Consider the following 8,421-nt stretch of genomic DNA (forward strand, 5'->3'; position numbering starts at 1 on the left):
TCTCCTCTGATCTTGATCACGCGGTACAATGGGAAAAGAGGTGGCTGATTAATTTTTATGCATCTAAAATCAAGCTTCTATCTTTCCATCATGAACACTCGGATCCCCGTCTGTCATCAATCGAAATGAATGGCTCTCGTTTTGTGGAGGTTCCATGTTTTGACAAGCTTTTAGGCCTGAAATTTACTCCTGATCTGTGATGAAGCAAATCCATCAAATCTATTGCCAAGGCTGCTGGAAAAATGGTGAGATCGTTCTACCGCTCCTGTAGATATCTCATTGCTGATGCAATTCTGTACTTGTATAAAAGCCATTACATAGAGGGATGGAGTACTGTTGCCACATCTAGACAGGAGCTGCTAGAAGTAGCTTATCCTGCCTTGACAGAGTTCAAAATAGACTTCGTACCATAGAGGTGGATGCTGCAACCTCTTTTCCATCTTTATCGTTATTTTCATTGCAAGTGCTCGTATGAGCTCCAATCCATGATTCCTCCTGACCTGACTTTCATGAAAAACACGCGTCTAACTAAAACCACTATCAATAATCCCCCCACTCTTTATCTGTGCCTAAACCTAAACATAGATTCCATGAACAAAGCTTCTTTCTTAGAACTGCACACTTGTGGAACTTTGTTCCATTTTCCTGCTTTCCAACTAACTACAATTTGGTCGTCTTCAACATAAACAAGTTTTTGATGAGCCATCTCCTTAAGTAACACATTTTACCATCCTCGAGTGGCCTCCAGGTCTTAATAAGTGGTGAATCCTTTGTGACATTGTAAATAAACACAGACATAATTTGATGAATGACATTATCATCATTATTATTAATTTTTATTTATATTTTTATCGTTTTTTTGTGAATTAGGCCACCGGACAAATGATTCCTCATAATATATAATAATCAATATGATAATTTGGGCTGTGGCAACAGAATATTCTGTTCATTATTTTGACTCTCAAATATATATCCGACACAGTAAGACACAGTTAATCAACCGAGAACCACATCAGTCTACATAAATACATATAAGATATTAACGGATATATACTCAAGAGTCAAAAGAATGAAAAGATTATGCTGTTTTCAGAGTCCCAATAATAATACATACGCAATCTGCATAAATTAAAATATCATGTTTAAGTGTATTGTATGACCGGGCAACTCCAGGTGTTCAGCTAGAAAGTGCTCAATACTGTTGTAGAGCAAATATGCATTTTATGTTTTATTACCGTATCTTTCTGTTAAGTTACATTATTGTATCAGCTACCCGGCCGTTTTTTTTGGCCGTTTTTTTTTTTTGGCGGTCCGTAGCTTCCTCAGATTTTTACAGAAACGTTTCTGTAAAAGACTGAGGAAGCTACGGACGGCCAAAAAAAACGGCCGGGTAGCTGAAACAATAATGTAACTTAACAGAAAGATACGGTAATAAAAAATAAAACGTATATATATATATATATATATATATATATATATATATATATATATATATATATATATATATATATATATGTGTGTGTGAGTGTGTGTGTGTGTGTTAATTTATTTTTATTATTTCGGACTATTATTCTCATCTTTATTAGTTGATGTTTTTTTTTTTTTTTAATCTTTTATTGGTTTTTGTTTATTCACAACGTTTCGGCGAACTATTCGGGGCCCGTGGCGCAGTTGATAGAGACGTTGAATCTCTACAGTTCCAGATGAACATTGTCTGAAGATAGCGGTTTCAATCCCACCCAAAGCGTGCCAGAGGTTAATTGGTCAAAATGTGGTGAGACGACAACAACCACAGATGGCAGTGATGGCTGAGAATACAGTTAGGAGATTCGAAGTTCCTATCCGTCGCGGTTACCACCTGACGAAGGCCAGAGGAATAGTTGGCCGAAACGTCGTGAAAAACAACAAACAATAAAAGATAAAAAAAAACAACAACTAATAAAGATGAAAATAATAGTCCGAAATAATAAAAATAGATTAATATATAATGCTCATCTCAAAAATGAATTCCAATTAAGGAATAATATATATATATATATATATATATATATATATATATATATATATATATATATATATATATATATATATATATATATATACTCTCGCATGCACGCAAATAGCAATCCATTTTAAATTATTTGTTCTCCGCATGTGTCGGTATTTCTCACAATGTTTTGAAATTCTTTTCTTATTAAACCGTCTTATTCATCTTGGGAATTCAAATCACTGCGCCACTTCAACACGTCAACATTCTTTGGAATTTGATAGCGTAAAAAATTAAATGAATAACAAGAGAACAAAAAATCTATTAAACTATTTTTACAGTTAAAATGTGCGTAAATATTCTCCCATTTCTTCGGATTTTGCCGTGCCCGATTCGTTTAATGGATTTCCATACGACGACGGAATCTGGACCATCACGCATATTAATATACTTGAGTGTGGCCTACGTAGATAGACCATTAAAGTCACTTCATCTGCTCTCGTTGCGGAATAAAGTACGATGCCCACGGTTAAGTGATACACGACTATTATAAGTATAGTAATTTTTCTTTGTAATTATCAAAGAAGTTGCCCAAGGATTTACTGGGGACGTTCCTAATGTAATGCCTCCTATTTTTTTTTTATTCCGCTCGAATTAGTCAAAAGAATGCAATTTGAATTGTTATGATGATTGAACTAATGAATTCATGACCTGCAAGTTTCATCTCTGCGTTGCAGATATTAACAGTGTAAGACTCTAAGAAAACAACCTTTATCATGGGAGTGCGTCAGAAGAGCTGTATCACTCAATTCCTCTATGCAGTAAAAAAATTGAACCATTCAACATTCATTAGCGCCTGTTGAATGGTTATGAAACCGCTGCATTTGATATCAGCACCGTTAGAAGATGGGTTCGTTGATTTCAGAATGGCAACAGAGACGTGAGTGACAAGGCACATGCACAGGTGCCACTGCATCGCTGGCTAAAATGCAAAATGCATTTAAATGAAATTAAATAATGCTGATTATGTAGAAAAATAAATTCGGAAGCACAAAAGGTCGCCTGTTTTAATGGTACTACCCCATCTTCGTAGCTCTTCAACTTACTTTTATATGAAAAAATAGGATGCATTTCTGTTGGAACAACCTCCATATAAAACTGATTTTTTTAATGAAATATAATGAATTATTTTACATTCAATCTATGGCCCCCTTCACCAAAATTTCATGAGAAACACTCGTCTAGCCAAAACCACTATCAACAATTTCTCACACTCTTTATCTGTGCCTAAACCTAAATTTAGATTCCATGAACAAAGCTTCTTTCTTAGAACTGCACGCCTGTGGAACTCTCTTCCGATTGCCTGCTTTCCAGCTGACTACAATCTGATAGTCTTCAAGTCCAACGTAAACAAGTTTTTGATGAACCGTCCCCCTAAGTAATCCAATTTACAAAATTCCCACTACTTATGTTTACTACGCTATAATCACATTGACTAATGTATACCCTTTAACCCTTATCCTTGAGTGGCCCCGGGCCTTGATAAGTGGTGATTCCTGTGTAAAAAAAAAACAACAACAAAAAAAAACACGGCATAATCGCGTTGACACATCGCTTCTCGTCAGATCACCGAAGTAAAGCAACGTTCAGCCTGGTTAGTACCAGATGGGTGACCATTGGGGAATTATAGGCGCTGTATGTGTTCTCCGCTTATCCCGGCATCTGTTTCCAGTCGTCCTGTACTTCACTTGCCATTGGTATTTAATAATGCCGTCTTAGGAGAGGTGTGGTTGGAGATTGTGCACCTCCTGTCACAAAAATTTCACATGCAGGCACCCCTTCATGGGTATTGATACTCTGTCAAAGACTGAAGGAGTCTTCAAACGTGTAATTAAAAGGGATAATTTTTTGCCGGGAAAATATTGCACTCCTATACTAATTAACTGATCATTATAAATTTAATGTTATATATATGTTTGTATATTTATTATATATATATGTTTGTATATTTGTATAGTCATATTCCAAAAATCTTCAAATGTGCAATTAAAAGGGATAATTTTTTGCCGGGAAAATATTGCAATGAAGTATTATTTTTAAAAGTGTATAAACTATTAATTTTAAAAAAATGTGCACGTTTAAAATATCTTTTAAACTAGATTATTTTGTCAATCTATTTTCGTATGAGATGTTATGACATAGTACGGCACAATCACGTTGACACGCCGGTTCTCGCCAGATCACCGAAGTTAAGCAACGTTGAGCCTGGCCAGTACCAGACGGGTGACCATTCGGGAAGGCTAGGCGCTGTATGTATCTTCTGAGAAAGTTGGGTGTGGGGCCACCAACCTCACCCTGTAAAAAGAACTCCTCTCTACAAAAACATCTACAAAAAGTTGTAGATGGCCTATGTCCCTCTTGGGGATCAAGGGCTATGGGGTCGGGGGGTTATGACGTAGCAATGTTAGAGTAGGTCAATATGCGTGATCGCCCAATACAGTGAAATTTAAACCAATTTTCTGAATCCATTGGCAAATTCTTTAAGAATTGAAACAGAAAATGACTATCCTTGTAATTATCGTCTATCGCCTTATTTATTCTGCGACGTTAGCAGGTTAGTGAAACGGTCTTCTACTTACGTAGGCTATGCTTGAATAGATCAATATTCGTGATCGACGGAATCTGCTATGCTGATTTAAAATTGCTACTGACACCTGCAGTTTTGTGTAGATGATGAGTAATGCTTAATACAATTCATGACACACCTAGTGTTCCTATTCACTTACCGCCCTACGAGGGCAGAGTTAGACACGAGGTCGGTTTTTAATGTAGGGGAAAATCCAGCTCTTCAAAAAGGGGCACCCTGGATAGGAACAACAATAAAAATTGTCTTAGTCATGAAGGATTTCTCCACCACTGACAAGGTTAAGTTCAACATCAAAACAGACGCTACACTGATCTTGGCCCGAATGTGTTTATTGAATTCGTTACTCTTTAGTAGTACATATAAAAATAACTCTAAATCCTAACTCCAACTCTAACCTAAATCCTAACCTTAACCTTAACTTAAATCGTAACTCCATTACTACTTCTAAATCTTAACCTTAACCATAATCCTAAATTTTTTTTTTTTTTTTTTTTACTCATGTTCACCCCTTACAAAGCATATCGCCAATTGGACGTAAGTGGCTATTATTTGGGGGCCATGTCTAGGAAAGACTAACAAGATATTTGTTTATGTTACATTTAAACTTCTGCATATCAGTACAGCCAAGAAAGCAGGCAGCAGGAAGGGAATTCCAAAGTCTAGCTGTTCGAGAGAAGAAACTATTAGAATAGAAAGCTTTCTGGCATTTAGGGACATCAACAGTGAAGTCTTATTGCTAAGTGGGTTTTTGTCGGGGATATGTACGTCGAGGGAGTACAAGTGAAACGAGTTCATCAGAACACATTCCATTTAAATATTTGTAAAACAGGCACAGTGATGCAACATTGCGGCGATGGGACAGGGGCTGGAGCTTAGTTGATAAAGTGGGACTGATTAGATTGACAACTCTTTTATGGAACCTATCTAAAAGGGAGAGTCTAGTGGTAGATACACCAGCCCAGATGTGGCAACAATACTCCATGCATGGGCGAATGGTGGCCTTGTAGAGGTACAGGATACTCTCAGGTGAGAGTAGTGTTCCAGCTCAATAGAAGGAACCCACCTTGCAATGTCCTTCATATATTTTTTCCAGTTCATATTGCCCACAAATGTTTGGCCGAGGAGTTTGAAGATAGAATTCTCAGGTAGGGTGCTATTTGTCATGGATATCAGTGGTTGTAGAGGCATCTTGTAATTGTTAAAGGAGAGCAGCTTAGTTTTACTAGTATTAAATTTATGTATATCTGTTCATGCATATTATAGAGCATTGTATCATCAGCTAATATACCCATCTCGGACACAATATAATCAGGGAGGTCGTTTATGATTATCAGGAATAATAATGATCCAAGGATCGACCCCTGAGGCACTCCTGCATTAATGTTATGCTGCTTGAATGTACGTCCATCAATGACAACCTGTACGCTTCTATTGTCTAAGAAGGATCTAATTATATTTAGTATACATCCAGTTATATCGTATGATTGAATTTTCATTACCAGCTCTTTATGCCAGACTTTGTCAAAGACCTTGGATATATCAAAGGCTACAGCCCTGGCTTCACCCGCCTTATCCAGTACATGGTAAATGCGTTCAGAGATGACTATTAAAATATTTGCAGTTGAACAATATTGCCTGAATCCACACTATTTGTCAGATGTATGCTTCTATTGTCTAAGAAGGATCTAATTATATTTAGTATACATCCAGTTATATCGTAAGATTTGCTTTTGTGAGGTAGTGAACTAGTGCTTGATTAATTAAGGTCTCAAAGATTTTAACAAAGAGTGGGAGGAGACTAATAGGGCGATAATTGAGAGGGTCTGTTCTTTCACCAGAATTCTTGTACACTGGTACCACAGAGGCCATCTTCCAGCTATTAGGGAAGCAAGATTCAGCAAAGCATTTGTTGTAAAGATTAGAAAGTATGGGGGCTAGCTCGGCTGAACATTTTTTAATTAGTATAGCAGGGATGAGATCAGGCCCACACGCCTCTGAGGTATCTAAGTTTTTTATGATATTGCTTACATGAGAAGGGGTGATTTTTTTATATCCTAACCTTAACCCTAACCTTTACCCTAACTTTAAAGCCAAACCGAACCCGAATCCTAAATCTTAACCCTAACTCTAACCTAAATACTAACCCTAAATCTTGAAACCAACCATAACCCTAAATCATAACCTGAACCCTAACATTAAATATAAACCCCAACCTTAACCTCTAAAGTATAACCTTAACCATAACTTTAAATTCAAACTCTAATCCTAACAGCAAATCTTAACTCCAACCCTAACCCTAAATTCTAACTCAACCCTAACACAAATTCTAACCCCAACCCTAACCCTAAATCTTCACCCGATCTTAATCCTAACCTCAACCCCAAATTTAACCTTAAGTCCTCACCTTAACCCTAGCCATAAATCTTAACTCCAACCCTAACCCTAAACTCTAACTTCAATTATACCCCTAAATCTTAACCCTAAACCTAATCCTAAATTTTAACCACAATCCTAATACTAAATCCTAACCACAACCATTACTTTAAATCCTGACCTCAAACGTAACTTTAATCTTATATATATATATATATATATATATATATATATATATATATATATATATATATATACATATATATACATATATATATATATATATATATATATATATATATACTGTGGAAGCAAAATCAAGACTTCAAAAAGGGTGTTGATGGCAACAAAAAGTGTATTTCATTTAACATTACAATTGTTTCCATGTCCAGTTGAACAATTTCAAACATTATATCGTTTGAAAATTTTCCAAAACCAGCATTTCCGATATATGGCAGCAGTACGCTATCTTTGAATTGTAATTTTACACGATTATATAGAGTGAAAAACGCTATTTAAAATGATATATAAAGTAAAGGTATTATAACAAAAACTTATCTGAAAATACATAATTTTAAATCAAAATGAAAAAATACCGCAAGAACTTTCTTCTCAACCTAATATATGATCAGCTAGAATCGAAACCAACAACACACACACACACACACATTTAAGAAAATCGTTTCTTATTGGTGAGCACTTTCAGTTGAATTAAGTGCGACAATTTAGCTATTATGTGCAGATCATCATCTAATGATTAGATCACTCTGATGTAAAAAACACTTAAGAATGAAATGCTTAATTTCAACATTATTTCACAGTCACGGTAGCCGAATCGATACGGTCCTTGCTAATTAAGCCAGGGATAGCTTGTGTTGCCTGGTTCGAATCTAATCTGTTAACCGTGACACCCTGCACTGAAGATTCATGAAAGGATGAAACACTAGTGTTTGTAGGTATTTAATAATTATTATAGTAAATAATTATATAAATATGTATATATATATATATATATATATATATATATATATAACTACTTCATTTAATCACATAAATTAATATACGAAAGTATAATTTTATGCGTAAACTAAGTATTTACTTCAGCAGTGCTTACTACATAGGTAGACCTAGGTAGTAAGTTAAAAATATATATGGCAATTAAGCTACATAGAATATTCCGCGTTTCATCCACACCACTTATGCATAAGCCTGACGAATCCTGGTGTGGATGAAATGCGGAATATTCTGTGTAGCTTAATTGCCATATATATTTTTCTAACTTACTATATATATATAACCAACATTGATGAATGTGGTTTTGGCCAACGCGACATTAATATATTTTTAAGAATGAAAGTTGTAATCGTTGCTTACATCTGCAAAACCCACGCTCCTCGAACGTCTGACAAACAAA

This window comes from Euprymna scolopes, chromosome 28 (assembly GCF_053919585.1).
Source record: "Euprymna scolopes isolate OS-2025 chromosome 28, ASM5391958v1, whole genome shotgun sequence".
Taxonomy (NCBI): Eukaryota; Metazoa; Mollusca; class Cephalopoda; order Sepiida; family Sepiolidae; genus Euprymna; species Euprymna scolopes.